Here is a 17,110-nt window from a genome sequence, read left to right as displayed (position 1 = left end):
GTCCATAAATGGATCGCTGGAGCTTGCACACTTTGTTAGCTCCATTTGGATCGACAAAACCTTCCGGTTGCATCATATACAACTCTTCTTCCAGAAATCCATTCAGGAATGCAGTTTTGACATCCATTTGCCAAATTTCATAATCATAAAATGCGGCAATTGCTAACATGATTCGGACAGACTTAAGCATCGCTACGGGTGAGAAGGTCTCATCGTAGTCAATCCCTTGAACTTGCCGAAACCCTTTTGCGACAAGTCGAGCTTTGTAGACAGTAATATTACCGTCGGCGTCAGTCTTCTTCTTGAAGATCCATTTATTCTCAATTGCTTGCCGATCATTGGGCAAGTCAACCAAAGTCCATACTTTGTTCTCATACATGGATCCCATCTCAGATTTCATGGCTTCAAGCCATTTTGCGGAATCTGGGCTCACCATCGCTTCTTCATAGTTCATAGGTTCATCATGATCTAGTAGCATGACTTCCAGAACAGGATTACCGTACCACTCTGGTGCGGATCTTACTCTGGTTGATCTACGAGGTTCAGTAGTATCTTGTTCTGAAGTTTCATGATCATCATCATTAGCTTCCCCACTAATTGGTGTAGGTGTCACAGAAACAGTTTTCTGTGATGCACTACTTTCCAATAAGGGAGCAGGTACAGTTACCTCGTCAAGTTCTACTTTCCTCCCACTCACTTCTTTTGAGAGAAACTCCTTCTCTAGAAAGTTTCCGAACTTAGCAACAAAAGTCTTGCCTTCGGATCTGTGATAGAAGGTGTATCCAATAGTCTCCTTTGGATATCCTATGAAGACACATTTCTCCGATTTGGGTTCGAGCTTATCAGCTTGAAGCTTTTTCACATAAGCATCGCAGCCCCAAACTTTCAGAAACGACAACTTTGGTTTCTTGCCAAACCATAGTTCATAAGGCGTCGTCTCAACGGATTTTGATGGTGCCCTATTTAATGTGAATGCGGCCGTCTCCAAAGCATAACCCCAAAACGATAGCGGTAAATCAGTAAGAGACATCATAGATCACACCATATCTAGTAAAGTATGATTACGACGTTCGAACACACCATTACGCTATGGTGTTCCGGGTGGCGTGAGTTGCGAAACTATTCCACATTGTTTCAAATGTACACCAAACTCATAACTCAAATATTCTCCTCCACGATCAGATCGTAGAAACTTTATTTTCTTGTTACGATGATTTTCAACTTCACTCTGAAATTCTTTGAACTTTTCAAATGTCTCAGACTTATGTTTCATTAAGTAGATATACCCATATCTGCTTAAGTCATCTGTGAAGGTGAGAAAATAACGATATCCGCCACGAGCCTCAATATTCATCGGACCACATACATCTGTATGTATGATTTCCAACAAATGCTCTCTCCATAGTACCGGAGAACGGTGTTTTAGTCATCTTGCCCATGAGGCACGGTTCGCAAGTACCAAGTGATTCATAATCAAGTGGTTCCAAAAGTCCATCAGTATGGAGTTTCTTCATGCGCTTTACACCGATATGACCTAAACGGCGGTGCCACAAATAAGTTGCACTATCATTATCAACTCTGCATCTTTTGGTTTCAACATTATCAATATGTGTGTTACTACTATCGAGATTCAATAAGAATAGACCACTCTTCAAGGGTGCATGACCATAAAAGATATTACTCATATAAATAGAACAACCATTATCCTCTGATTTAAATGAATAACCGTCTCGCATCAAACAAGATCCAGATATAATGTTCATGCTTAACGCTGGCACCAAATAACAATTATTTAGGTCTAATATTAATCCCGAAGGTAGATGTAGAGGTAGCGTGCCTACGACGATCACATCGACATTGGAACCATTTCCCACGCGCATCGTCACCTCGTCCTTAGCCAATCTCCGCTTAATCCGTAGTACCTATTTCGAGTTGCAAATATTAGCAACAGAACCAGTATCAAATACCCAGGTACTACTGCGAGCATTAGTAAGGTACACATCAATAACATGTATATCACATATACCTTTGTTCACCTTGCCATCCTTCTTATCCGCCAAATACTTGGGGCAGTTCCGCTTCCAGTGACCAGTCTGCTTGCAGTAGAAGCACTCAGTTTCAGGCTTAGGTCCAGACTTGGGGTTTCTTCTCTTGAGTAGCAACTTGCTTGCTGTTCTTCTTGAAGTTCCCCTTCTTCTTCCCTTTGCCCTTTTTTCTTGAAACTAGTGGTCTTGTTGACCATCAACACTTGATGCTCCTTTTTGATTTCTACCTCCGCAGCTTTCAGCATTGCGAAGAGCTCGGGAATAGTCTTATTCATCCCTTGCATATTATAGTTCATCATGAAGCTCTTGTAGCTTGGTGGCAGTGATTGGAGAATTCTGTCAATGACGCAATCATCTGGAAGATTAACTCCCATTTGAATCAAGTGATTATTATACCCAGACATTTTGAGTATATGCTCACTGACAGAACTGTTCTCCTCCATCTTGCAGCTATAGAACTTATTGGAGACTTCATATCTCTCAATCCGGGCATTTGCTTGAAATATTAACTTCAACTCCTGGAACATCTCATATTCTCCATGACGTTCAAAACGTCGTTGAACTCCCAGTTCTAAGCCGTAAAGCATGGCACACTGAACTATTGAGTAGTCATCAGCTTTGCTCTGCCAGACGTTCACAACATCTGGTGTTGCTCCAGCAGCAGGCCTGGCACCCAGCGGTGCTTCCAGGACGTAATTCTTCTGTGCAGCAATGAGGATAATCCTCAAGTTACGGACCCAGTCCGTGTAATTGCTACCATCATCTTTCAACTTTGCTTTCTCAAGGAACGCATTAAAATTCAACGGAACAACATCACGGGCCATTTATCTACAATCATACATAAACAAGCAAGATACTATCAGGTACTAATTTCATGATAAATTTAGGTTCAATTAATCATATAGCTTAAAGAACTCCCACTTAGATAGATATCCCTCTAATCCTCTAAGTGATTACATGATCCAAATCAACTAAACCATGTCCGATCATCACGTGAGATGGAGTAGTTTCATTGGTGAACATCACTATGTTGATCATATCTACTATATGATTCACGCTCGACCTTTCGGTCTCCGTGTTCCGAGGCCATATCTGTATATGCTTGGCTCGTCAAGTATAACCTGAGTATTCCGCATGTGCAACTGTTTTGCACCCGTTGTATTTGAACATAGAGCCTATCACACCCGATCATCACGTGGTGTCTCAGCACGAAGAACTTTCGCAACGGTGCATACTCAGGGAGAACACTTCTTGATAATTTAGTGAGAGATCATCTTATAATGCTACCGTCAATCAAAGCAAGATAAGATGCATAAAAGATAAACATCACATGCAATCAATATAAGTGATATGATATGGCCATCATCATCTTGTGCTTGTGATCTCCATCTCCGAAGCACCGTCATGATCACCATCGTCACCGGCGCGACACCTTGATCTCCATCGTAGCATCGTTGTCGTCTCGCCAATCTTATGCTTCCACGACTATCGCTACCGCTTAGTGATAAAGTAAAGCATTACAGCGCGATTGCATTGCATACAATAAAGCGACAACCATATGGCTCCTGCCAGTTGCCGATAACTCGGTTACAAAACATGATCATCTCATACAATAAAATTTAGCATCATGTCTTGACCATATCACATCACAACATGCCCTGCAAAAACAAGTTAGACGTCCTCTACTTTGTTGTTGCATGTTTTACGTGGCGGCTACGGGCTTTAAGCAAGAACCAATCTTACCTACGCATCAAAAACCACAACGATAGTTTGTCAAGTTGGTGCTGTTTTAACCTTCGCAAGGACCGGGCGTAGCCACACTCAGTTCAACTAAAGTTGGAGAAACTGTCACCCGCAAGCCACCTATGGGCAAAGCACGTCGGGAGAACCGGTCTCGCGTAAGCGTACGTGTAATGTCGGTCGGGGCCGCTTCGTCCAACAATACCGCCGAACCAAAGTATGACATGCTGGTAAGCAGTATGACTTATATCGCCCACAACTCACTTGTGTTCTACTCATGCATATAACATCAACATATAAAACCTAGGCTCGGATGCCACTGATGGGTTTCGTAGTAATTTCAAAAAAATTCCTACGCTCACGCAAGATCATGATGATGCATAGCAACGAGAGGGGAGAGTATGAGAGAGGGGAGAGTGTGATCTACGTACCCTTGTAGATCGACAACGGAAGCGTTTGGTTGATGTAGTCGTACGTCTCCACGGCCCGACCGATCAAGCACCGAAACTACGGCACCTCCGAGTTCTAGCACACGTTCAGCTCGATGACGATCCCCGGACTCCGATCCAGCAAAGTGTCGGGGAAGAGTTCCGTCAGCACGACGGCGTGGTGACGATCTTGATGTACTACCGTCGCAGGGCTTCGCCTAAGCACCGCTACAATATTATCGAGGACTATGGTGGAAGGGGGCACCGCACACGGCTAAGAATTGATCACGTGGATCAACTTGTGTTCTCTGGGGTGCCCCTGCCTCCGTATATAAAGGCTCAAGGGGGGGTGCGGCCGGCCTAGGAGAGGGCGCCAGGAGGAGTCCTACTCCCTCTGGGAGTAGGATTCCCCCCCAATCCTAGTTGGAATAGGATTCGCGGAGGGGGGAAAAGAGAGAGGGGGGGCGGCCCTCTCTCCCTCTCCTTGTCCTATTCGGACCAATGGAGGGGAGGGGCGCGCGGCCCATCTTGGGCTGCCCCTTCTCTTTTCCACTAAGGCCCACTTAGGCCCATATAGCTCCCGGGGGGGTTCCGGTAACCTCCCGGTACTTCGGTAAAATCCCGATTTCACCCGGAACACTTCCGATATCCAAACATAGGCTTCCAATATATCAATCTTTATGTCTCGACCATTTCGAGACTCCTCGTCATGTCCGTGATCACATCCGGGACTCCGAACAACCTTCGGTACATCAAAATGTATAAACTCATAATATAACTGTCATCGTAACCTTAAGCGTGCGGACCCTACGGGTTCAAGAACAATGTAGACATGACCGAGACATGTCTCCGGTCAATAACCAATAGCGGAACCTGGATGCTCATATTGGCTCCTACATATTCTACGAAGATCTTTTATCGGTCAGACCGCATAACAACATACGTTGTTCCCTTTGTCATCGGTATGTTACTTGCCCGAGATTCGATCGTCGGTATCCCATACCTAGTTCAATCTCGTTACCGGCAAGTCACTTTACTCGTTCTGTAATACATCATCCCGCAACTAACTCATTAGTTGCAATGCTTGCAAGGCTTAAGTGATGTGCATTACCGAGAGGGCCCAGAGATACCTCTCCGACAATCGGAGTGACAAATCCTAATCTCGAAATACGCCAACCCAACATGTACCTTTGGAGACACCTGTAGAGCTCCTTTATAATCACCCAGTTACGTTGTGACGTTTGGTAGCACACAAAGTGTTCCTCTGGTAAATGGGAGTTGCATAATCTCATAGTCATAGGAACATGTATAAGTCATGAAGAAAGCAATAGCAACATACTAAACGATCGGGTGCTAAGCTAATGGAATGGGTCATGTCAATCAGATCATTCAACTAATGATGTGATCCTGTTAATCAAATGACAACTCTTTGTCCATGGTTAGGAAACATAACCATCTTTGATTAACAAGCTAGTCTAGTAGAGACATACTAGTGACACTCTATTTGTCTGTGTATTCACACATGTATTATGTTTCCGGTTAATACAAGTCTAGCATGAATAATAAACTTTTATCATGATATAAGGAAATAAATAATAACTTTATTATTGCCTCTAGGGCATATTTCCTTTATAATTTGCTTTGGCTATAAAATTAGTCCTAATATGATAGGCATCCAAGATGGGTATAATAAAAACTATCATAAAAAGTGCATTGAATACTATGAGAAGTTTGATACTTAATGATTGTTTTGAGATATGAAGATGGTGATATTAGAGTCATGCTAGTTGAGTAGTTGTGAATTTGAGAAATACTTGTGTTAAAGTTTGTGATTCCCGTAGCATGCACGTATGGTGAACCGTTATGTGATGAAGTCGGAGTATGATTTATTCATTGATTGTCTTCCTTATGAGTGGCGGTTGGGGACGAGCGTTGGTCTTTTCCTACCAATCTATCCCCCTAGGAGCATGCGTGTAGTACTTTGTTTCGATAACTAATAGATTTTTGCAATAAGTATGTGAGTTCTTCATGACTAATGTTGAGTCCATGGATTATACGCACTCTCACCCTTCCACCATTGCTAGCATCTCTAGTACCACACAAATTTCGTCGGTACCATAAACCCACCATATACTTTTCTCAAAACAGCCACCATACCTACCTATTATGGCATTTCCATAGCCATTCCGAGATATATTGCCATGCAACTTACCACCGTTCCGTTTATTATGAAACGCTTCATCATTGTAATATTGCTTTGCATGATCATGTAGTTGACATCGTATTTGTGGCAAAGCCACCTTCATAATTCTTTCATACATGTCACTCATGAGTCATTGCACATCTCGGTACACTACCGGAGGCATTCACATAGAGTCATATTTTGTTCTAAGTATCGAGTTGTAATTCTTGAGTTGTAGGTAAATAAAAGTGTGATGATCATCATTAGAGCATTGTCCCATGTGAGGAAAGGATGATGGAGACTATGATTCCCCCACAAGTCGGGATGAGACTCCGGACGAAAAAAAGAGGCCATAAAAAAGGAGAAGGCCCAAAAAACAAAAAAAATGAGAGAAAAAGAGAGAAGGGACAATGCTACTATCCTTTTTACCACACTTGTGCTTCAAAGTAGCACCATGATCTTCATGATAGAGAGTCTCCTATGTTGTCACTTTCATATACTAGTGGGAATTTTACATTATAGAACTTGGCTTGTATATTCCAATGATGGGCATCTCCATAGCCCGTTGATACGCCTAGTTGATGTGAGACTATCTTCTCCTTTTTGTCTTCTCCACAACCACAATTCTATTCCACCTATAGTGCTATATCCATGGCTCACACTCATGTATTGCGTGAAGATTGAAAAAGTTTGAGAACATCAAAAGTTTGAAACAATTGCTTGGCTTGTCATCGGGGTTGTCCATGATTTAAATATTTTGTGTGGTGAAGATAGAGCACACCCAGACTATATGGTTTTGCAGGGATAACTTTCTTTGGCCATGTTATTTCGAGAAGACATGATTGCTTTATTAGTATGCTTGAAGTATTATTATTTTTATGTCAATATTAAACTTTTGTCTTGAATCTTTCGGATCTGAACATTCATGCCACAATAAAGAAAATTACAGTGAGAATTATGCTAGGTAGCATTCCACATCAAAAATTCTGTTTTTATCATTTACCTACTCGAGGATGAGCAGGAATTAAGCTTGGGGATGCTTGATACGTCTCCAATATATATATAATTTTTGATTGTTCCATGCTATTATATTATCTGTTTTGGATGTTTAATGGGCTTTAATTTACCTTTTTATATTATTTTTGGGACTAACCTACTAACCAAAGGCTCAGTGCAAATTGCTATTTTTTGCCTATTTCAGTGTTCCGCAGAAAAGGAATATCAAACGCAATCAAAACGGAATGAAACCTTCGGGAGAGTTATTTTTGGAACAAACGTAATCCAGGAGACTTGGAGTGGCCGTCAAGAAAGAAGCAAGGAGGCCACGAGGCAGGGGGGCGCACCCCCCACACTCATGGGCCCCTCGCAGCTCCACCAACGCACTTCTTCCTCCTATATATATACCCATATACCCCGGAAACATCCAGGAGCACCACGAAACCCTATTTCCACCGCCGCAACCTTCTGTACCCAAGAGATCCCATCTTGGGGCCTTTTCCGGAGCTCCGCCGAAGGGGGAATCGATCACGGAGGGCTTCTACATCAACACCATAGCCTCTCCGATGATGTGTGAGTAGTTTACCACAGACCTTTGGGTCCATCGTTATTAGTTATATGGCTTTTTCTCTCTCTTTGGATCTCAATACAAAGTTCTCCTCGATCTTCTTGGAGATCTATTCGATGTAGTTCTTTTTGCGGTGTGTTTTTCGAGATCCGATGAATTGTGGGTTTATGATCAAGATTATCTATGACCAATATTTGATTCTTCTCTGAAATCTTTTATGTATGATTTGTTATCTTTGCAAGTCTCTTCGAATTATCAGTTTGGTTTGGCCTACTAGATTGATCTTTCTTGCAATGGGAGAAGTGCTTAGCTTTGGGTTCAATCTTGCGGTGTCCTTTCTCGGTGACAGCAGGGGAAGCAAGGCACATATTGTATTGTTGCCATCGAGGATAAAAAGATGGGGTTTATATCATATTGCTTGAGTTTATCCCTCTACATCATGTCATCTTGCCTAATGCGTTACTCTGTTCTTATGAACTTAATACTCTAGATGCATGCTGGATAGCGGTCGATGTGTGGAGTAATAGTAGTAGATGCAGAATTGTTTCAGTCTACTTGTCACGGACGTGATGCCTATATGCATGATCATGCCTAGATATTCTCATAATTATGCACTTTTCTATCAATTGCTCGACAGTAATTTGTTTACCCACCGTAATACTTATGCTATCTTGAGAGAAGCCACTAGTTAAACCTATGGCCACCGGGTCTATTTTCTCATCATATAAGTTTCCAATCTATTTTACTTTGCAATCTTTACTTTCAATCTACATCATAAAAATACCAAAAATATTTATCTTATTATCTCTATCAGATCTCACTTTTGCAAGAGGCCGTGAAGGGATTGACAACCGCTTTGTCGCGTTGGTTGCAAGGTTCTTATTTGTTTGTGTAGGTGCGAGGTGACTTGCGTGTAGTCTCCTACTAGATTGATACCTTGGTTCTCAAAATAGAGGGAAATACTTACGCTACTTTGATGCATCACCATTTCCTCTTCAAGGGAAAACCAACGAAGTGCTTAAGTGGTAGCATACCCATCAGATAAAATGATATATTGCTATCTCCTAGTTTCCTTGATTACGAGGCTATGGAGCATCACAAGTTTATTGAGAGGAATGACCCATCAGTTCGGTACCAACTAATCTTTAACAAGCATCGTGTATTCCATATTACATTGCCTGCTTCTGCCTTCTTCAACTTGCAAGAAAAACGTAGACATTACATACTTGAGGAGGATGCAGAGGAGTACAAGGGAGCGAAGGATACCGCTTGCCTTAACGAGGCAGCTCGCCAAGCTGTGGCAGCTGCACTTTAGTACAACCCTAACTACGATTATGGGCATTACCTAGGCTATCAAGGGCCATAGACCAACTTAGGACAAAAGCCTAAGCTTGGGGAGTGTGTATTTCTCACCGACATTACATTCATGTACCACACATTCATTCCAGTTGTCGGTGTTCATCCTTTTTCATTGTATTTCCATGTTAGTTTTATTTCCGCTCTCTTCTTGTGTGTTTGAAAAACTTTGAAAATCCAAAAATATTTCTCGTTTCTTTTCGGTTTTTATTTCTTGTTTAGTAGTTTGTAGTATTGAAAATAAAACCCCAAAATATTTCTAGTTCTTCTTTTATTTGTTGGGAGCTTTCCCATGTAAGTAGTTATTCTCATTTTCGTTTTCTTCCCTTGTTAATTTTCTTTCTTAAAAAAACTCCAAAAACATTTCAGTGTGTTTCTCTAAAATTCTTTTTTTGTTTTGAGTTGTTGTAAGGAGAAGACCATGATGAAATTGTTGAGTGGCTCTCATATGCATTATGGTTGATCTAACAAAGAGCCCATATTACCTTATCTTCTCCTTTGAATAAAATGTTTGCAGATTCCAACTTAGTCCACAACACACTTGCACTATTATTATTTTCATATCATTCGGTTGTGCAAGTGAAAGGCAATAATGACGATGATTTGACGAAGTGGTTGAGATGAAGGAAAGATGGTATGAACTCCTCTTGCGTTTGTTTTTGTAAATATGTTTGGCTCATCGTTATTGATTCAGATTATTATGAGTAAACATGTTTGTGATGATAATTAGAGATTATAGTTGCTCACGTCGTGCTTAAATAGCTAGGAGTGGAAAATGATTTATCTTGAGTGTCAACATGTATTAAAATGGTTATGATGTAGTATGATAGTGTGGTATCTCCCTCTGAATGATTCGAGTGGCTTGACTTGGCACATGTTCACGCATGTAGTTGATTCCGAGCCAACATAGCCTCCATGATATTTATGTTCATGGTGTATGATATCCTACTCATGCTTGTATTCGATGTTACTTATTCTCAATGCATGCTTATGACCGTATTCGCTCTCTGGTTGGTCGCTTCTCAATCTATTTGCTAGCATTCGCCGGTACTAAGCGGGAACACTGCTTGTGCATCCAAATCCTTAAACCCAAAGTTGTTCCAGACGAGTCCACTATATATACCTATATGCAGTATTACCCTGCCGTTCCAAGTAAATTTGCATATGCCACCAAACATTCAAATAAGCATTTGTTTTGTGTGCACGTACCGCTCATGGAGCAATAGGGGCAGTCACTATCTTCCATGCTAAGCGGATTATTCTCACGATAAGTGTTTATTCACTTGTCCTTACACAAGAGGGGTTGGTATTCGGGATGCCCAGTCCCATGATCAAATCGCAAAATAAACTTCTCTTTGGTGTGTTTGTTTCGCTCGCGGAGCGTTGAGGGGTGGGGCGGCTAATATTTTCCATGCTAGATGTGTTATTCTCAAGATGAGTGTTTATTCACTTGTCATTGCACGAGATTAAGGAAAAGGTCTTAGGGATGCCCAGTCCCGAAATGCCAAAAAATGAATTTAATTTATGTTCTCAAATAATAAATTCCTTGGAAAGTGTTGGTATGGAGGGCACCCGTGGATACGGTTAGCCATGGAAAGTGAAAGTTATGGTGGGAAAAGGAATAAACTTTTTTTCTGTTTGGGAACCACCTATGATATATCTATGCATGGAAAGTATTGGGAACTCTAAGTCGTTTTCGTTGGTCGGATGGATACACCTCTCAAAATGTTTTTATCTCTATGTTTTTCGCTTTGAGCTCTCGCACATCTACAAATCCCTACTTCCCTCTGCGAAGGGCCCTTCTTTTACTTTATGCAATTTTTATTTTTATTCTCCATCTTCTCTTATAAAAAGCACCAACTAGGAGGCAATATGATCATACTTAAGTATTGGGTGTAGCTAATATTCGAGTGTGTTTCATGAATGGATCAATGTTTGAGCATGATGGGCTAGGGATAACTTATCTTAGCGTTGATATTTTTAAAGACATGGTTGCTTGTTGATATGCTTGAGTATCTAAATTATTATGTCAAAACTAGACAATTGCTTTGAATCACATAAAAAGTCCAAATGTCCATGATATAAATAAAACAATATGATATGACATGTTAAACAGCACTCCACATCAAAAATTCTATTTTTATCACTTACCTACTCGAGGACGAGTAGGAGTTAAGCTTGGGGATGCTGATACGTCTCCAACGTATCTAATCCCTCCGTTCCTAAATATTTGTCTTTCTAGAGATTTCAACAAGTGACTACATACGTAGCAAAATGAGTGAATCTACACTCTAAAATATCTCTATATACATTTGTATGTGGTAGTCCATTTGAAACCTCTAAAAAGACAAATATTAAGGAATGGATGGAGTATAATTTTTTATTGTTCCATGTTGTTATTTTATCAATCTTGGATGTTTTATAATCATTTTATAGTCATTTTATATCATTTTGGGTACTAACCTATTGACATAGTGCCAAGTGCCAGTTCTTGTTTTTTCCGTGTTTTTTACATCGCAGAAAATCAATACCAGACGGAGTCCAAATGCCACGAAACTTTATGGAGATTTTGTATGGACCAGAAGGAACATGTTGGGCCCTGGTTGCACCTGGGGGGAGTCCCGAGGAGGGGACAACCCACCAGGGCGCGCTAGGAGGCCCAGGCGCGCCCTGGTGGGTTGTGCCCACCTCGGGTGCCCCCCGGACCGCCTCTTTGCTCTATAAATACCCCAATATTCCAGAAACCCTAGAGGCATCGATGAAGTATTCATCCAGACGCCGCAGAGTCCAAAACCACCAGATCCAATCTAGACACCATCTCGGATGGGGTTCACCACCTCCATTGGTGCCTCTCCAATGATGCGGGAGTAGTTCTTTGTAGACCTTCGGGTCCGTAGTTAGTAGCTAGATGGCTTCATCTCTCTCTCTCTTGATCCTCAATACAATGGTCTCTTGGAGATCCATATGATGTAACTCTTTTGCGGTGTGTTTGTTGGGATCGATGAACTTTGAGTTTATGATCAGATCTATCTTTTTATATCCATGAAAGTATTTGAGTTTCTTTGATCTCTTTTATGCATGATCTCTTATAGCCTCGTATTTCTTCTCTGATATTTGGGTTTTGTTTGGCCAACTTGATCTATTTATCTTGCAATGGGAAGATGTGCCCGGTAGTGGGTTCGATCTTAAGGTGCTTGATCCCAATGACAGAAGGGGAACCAACACGTATGTATCGTTGCTACTAAGGATAAAACGATGTGGTCTATCTCTACATAGATAGATCTTGTCTACATCGTGTCATCGTTCTTATTGCATTACTCTGTTTCTCCATGAACTTAATACACTAGATGCATGCTGGATAGCGGTCGATGTGTGGAGTAATAGTAGTAGATGCAGGCAGGAGTCGGTCTACTAATCTTGGACGTGATGCCTATGTAATGATCATTGCCTGGATATCGTCATGAGTATTTGAAGTTCTATCAATTGCCCAATAGTAATTTGTTTACCCACCGTTTGCTATCTTTCTAGAGAAGCCACTAGTGAAACCTACGGCCAACAGGTCTTCTTTCTCATATATTTGCTTGCGATCTACTTTTCCTTTGCATTTTTATTCAGATCTATTAAACCAAAAGTACAAAAATACTTTGCTGCACTTTATTTTATTTACGACCTTTTATTTTAATCTGCTACCAATTTCTGGCATCGTTACCTGAAAGGGATTGACAACCCCTTTAACACGTCGGGTTGCGAGGTGTTGTTATTTGTGTGCAGGTGTTGTTTACGTTGCGTTGCTTGGTTCTTCTACTAGTTCGATAACCTTGGTTTCATCATTGGGGGAAATACCTACCTTCGCTGTGTACATCATCCCTTCCTCTTTGGGGAAATACCGACATAGTCCTAGCAGACAGGAGTTTTCTGGCGTTATAGTCAGGGAGAAATCAACACTCTCCCCTCTCATTGCTATGCATCTCCTAGATAGATCTTGCGTGATCGTAGGTAATTTTTTTGAAATACTGTGCTCCCCAATAGTTTACATAATAATGCCTCAGTTGGTGGTTTCTTTGGTGGAGTTTACGCCACTTATTTAGCTGCTCACCTTGGCGTACCCATCAGATAAAATGATATATTGCTATCACCTAGTTTCCTTCATTATGAGGCTATGGAGCATCACCAGTTTATTGAGAGGAATGACCCATCATTTCGGTACCAACTAATCTTTAACAAGCGTCGTGTATTCCATATTACTTTGCCTGCTTCTGCCTTCTTCAACTTGCAAGAAAAACGTAGACATTACATACTTGAGGAGGATGCAAAGGAGTTACGAGGGAGCGAAGGAGACCGCTCGCCTTAACGAGGAAACTCGCCAAGCTGTGGCAGCTGCACTTTAGTACAACCCTAACTACGATTATGGGCATTACCTAGGCTATCAAGGGCCATAGACCAACTTAGGACAAAAGCCTAAGCTTGGGGAGTGCGTATTTCTCACCGACATTACATTCATGTGCCACACATTCATTCCAGTTGTTGGTGTTCATCCTTTTTCATTGTATTTCCATGTTAGTTTTATTTCCGCTCTCTTCTTGTGTGTTTGAAAAACTTTGAAAATCCAAAAACATTTCTCATTTCTTTTCGGTTTTTCTTTCTTGTTTAGTAGTTTGTAGTATTGAAAATAAAACCCCAAAAGATTTCTCATTCTTTTTTTATTTGTTGGGAGCTTTCCCGTGTAAGTAGTTATTCCCATTTTCGTTTTCTTCCCTTGTTAATTTGCTTTCTTAAAAAAACACCAAAAACATTTCAGTGTGTTTCTCTGAATTTTTTTTTGTTTTGAGTTGTCGTAAGGAGAAGACCACGATGAAATTGTTGAGTGGCTCTCATATGCATTATGGTTGATCTAACAAAGAGTCCATATTACCTTGTCTTCTCCTTTAATAAAATGTTTGCAGATTCCAACTTAGTCCACGACACACTTGCACTATTATTATTTTCATATCATTCGGTTGTGCAAGTGAAAGACAATAATGACGATGATTTGATGAAGTGGCTGAGGTGAAGGAAAGCTGGTATGAACTCCTCTTGCTTTTGTTTTTGTAAATATGTTTGGCTCATCGTTATTGATTCAGATTATTATGAGTAAACATGTTTGTGATGATAATTAGAGATTATAGTTGCTCACGTCATGCTTAAATAGCTAGGAGTGGAAAATGATTTATCTTGAGTGTCAACATGCATTAAAATGATTATGATGTAGTATGATAGTATGGTATCTCCCTCTGAATGATTCGAGTGGCTTGACTTGGCACATGTTCACGCATGTAGTTGATTCAGAACCAACGTAGCCTCCACGATATTTATGTTCATCGTGTTTGATATCCTACTCACGCCCGTATTCGATGTTACTTATTCTGAATGCATGCTTATGACCGTATTCGCTCTCTGGTTGGTCGCTTCTCAATCTATTTGCTAGCATTCGCCTGTACTAAGCGGGAACACTGCTTGTGCATCCAAATCCTTAAACCCAAAGTTGTTCCAGACGAGTCCACTATATATACCTATATGTAGTATTACCCTGCCGTTCCAAGTAAATTTGCATGTGCCACCAAACATTCAAATAAGCATTTGTTTTGTGTGCCCGTACCGCTCATGGAGCGACAGGGGTGGTCACTATCTTCCATGCTAAGCGGATTATTCTCACGATAAGTGTTTATTCACTTGTCCTTACACGAGAGGGGCTGGTATTCGGGATGCCCAGTCCCATGAACAAATCGCAAAATAATGAAACAAACTCCCCGAGAAAGTTGTTGGTATGGAGGGAACCCAAGGATTCGGCTAGTCATGGCTTGTGTTTGTTGGCTGAGGGGGAGTAAACTTTACATTTGTACTTGGGAACCGCTGCTAATGTGTTTAGCATGGAAGATATTGAGAACTCTCGATCGTGACCTTGATAGGAAAGGCATACCTCCCAAAATTATATCCATCTCTGTTTTAAGCTTTGAGTTCTGGCACCTCTGCAAATCTCTGCTTCCCTCTGCGAAGGGCCTATCCATTTACGTTTATGTTATTTTACGAATATTTTTGAGTCATCACCGTCGCATTTAAGCACCAGTTAGAGAGCACTATTGTCATTCTTATCCATTGAGTATAGTTAATGTTGAGTGTGACATGACTGGATCTCTTTTACCATGAATTACAATGTTTTGTCGTTTCTTGAACTTCAAAGGTGCTCTGCATTTATGTTTTGCGGTCTTAGAAAGGGCCAGCGAGATACCATGTTATCATATTATATCATGATTTTTTGACAAATTGTTGGCATCTGAGATATCTTATTATTGCTCGCTAGTTGGTTGTGTCATTGGTATGAGTAAATGTGAGACCTAAATGTTATCATGAACATGGTTGGTTCATAATCCTTGCTGAAAATTTGAACATTAGTTAGGCATGCTCACAACAACAAGAACAAAAAGTGTTTGTAAACATTTTTCTTTATCACTTTCAGTTTGTCAACTGAATTGCTTGAGGACAAGCAATGAGTTAAGCTTGAGGGAGTTGATGTGTTCCAAACGTATCTACTATTCCAAACACTTTTGCTCTTGTTTTGGACTTTAATTTGCATGATTTGAATGGAACTAACCTGGACTAATGCTGTTTTTAACAGAATTGCCATGGTGTTGTTTTTGTGCAGAAATAAAAGTTCTCGGATTGAGCTGAAAATTTATGGAGAATATTCTCAGAATATATAAAAAATACTGGTGAAGAGAAATACCAGAGGGGGGCCACCAGGGCGCTACAAGCCCAGGGGCGAGCCCACCCCTATGGCACGCCTAGCATGCTTGTGGGCCCCTGGCAGCTCCCGCAACCCTAACTCCAACTCCATAAGTACCTATTCGTCCAGAAAAATATTAGAGAGAAGGAATCATCATGTTTTACGATACGGAGCTGCCGCCACCTCCTGTTCTTCATCGGGAGGGCTAATCTGGAGTCCGTTCGGGACTGCGAAGAGGGGGATTCGACACCCGTCGTCATCATCCATCATCCTCCATCACCAATTTCATGATGCTCATCACCTTGCTAGATGGTGATTGTTGGATGAGATTTATCATTTAATCGAGTTAGTTTTGTTAGGGCTTGATCCCTAGTATCCACTATGTTCTGAGATTGATGTTTCTATGACTTTGCTATGCTTAATGCTTGTCACTAGGGCCCGAGTGTCATGATTTTATATCTGAACCCTTTATATTTTCACGAATATATTTGTGTTCTTGATCCTATCTTGCAAGTTGTATGCACCTATTACGTGTTATGGTCCGCATGTCCCAAAGTGACAATAATTAGGATTCTTTACGGTGATTACCGTAATTCGAGGAGTTCATGTATTCACTATGTGCTAATACTTTGTTCGGATTCTTTATTAAAAGGAGGCCTTAATATCCCTTATATTTCCTTATGAGCCCCGCTGCCATGGGAGGGTAGGACAAAAAATGTTGTGCAAGTTCTTATTATAAGCACGTATGACTATATACGAAATACATGTCTATATTACATTGATGAATTGGAGCTAGTTATGTGTCGCCCTAGGTTATGACTGTTACATGATGAATGTCATCCAACATAATTATCCATCACTGATCCAATGCGTACACTTTCGCATATTGATCTTTGTTAAGTTACATTCGCTGTTGCTGCTGTTACAATCACTATAAAACGGCTACCGTTATTGCTACCGTTGCTATTGCTACTGTTATCACTGCTATAAAACTATCATATTATTGTGCTACTGATCACTCTGTTGTAGATATTT

The sequence above is a fragment of the Triticum urartu genome, chromosome 4, assembly GCF_003073215.2.
Source record: "Triticum urartu cultivar G1812 chromosome 4, Tu2.1, whole genome shotgun sequence".
In the NCBI taxonomy this organism is placed as follows: domain Eukaryota; kingdom Viridiplantae; phylum Streptophyta; class Magnoliopsida; order Poales; family Poaceae; genus Triticum; species Triticum urartu.
Note: the sequence above shows the minus strand (reverse complement) of the source record.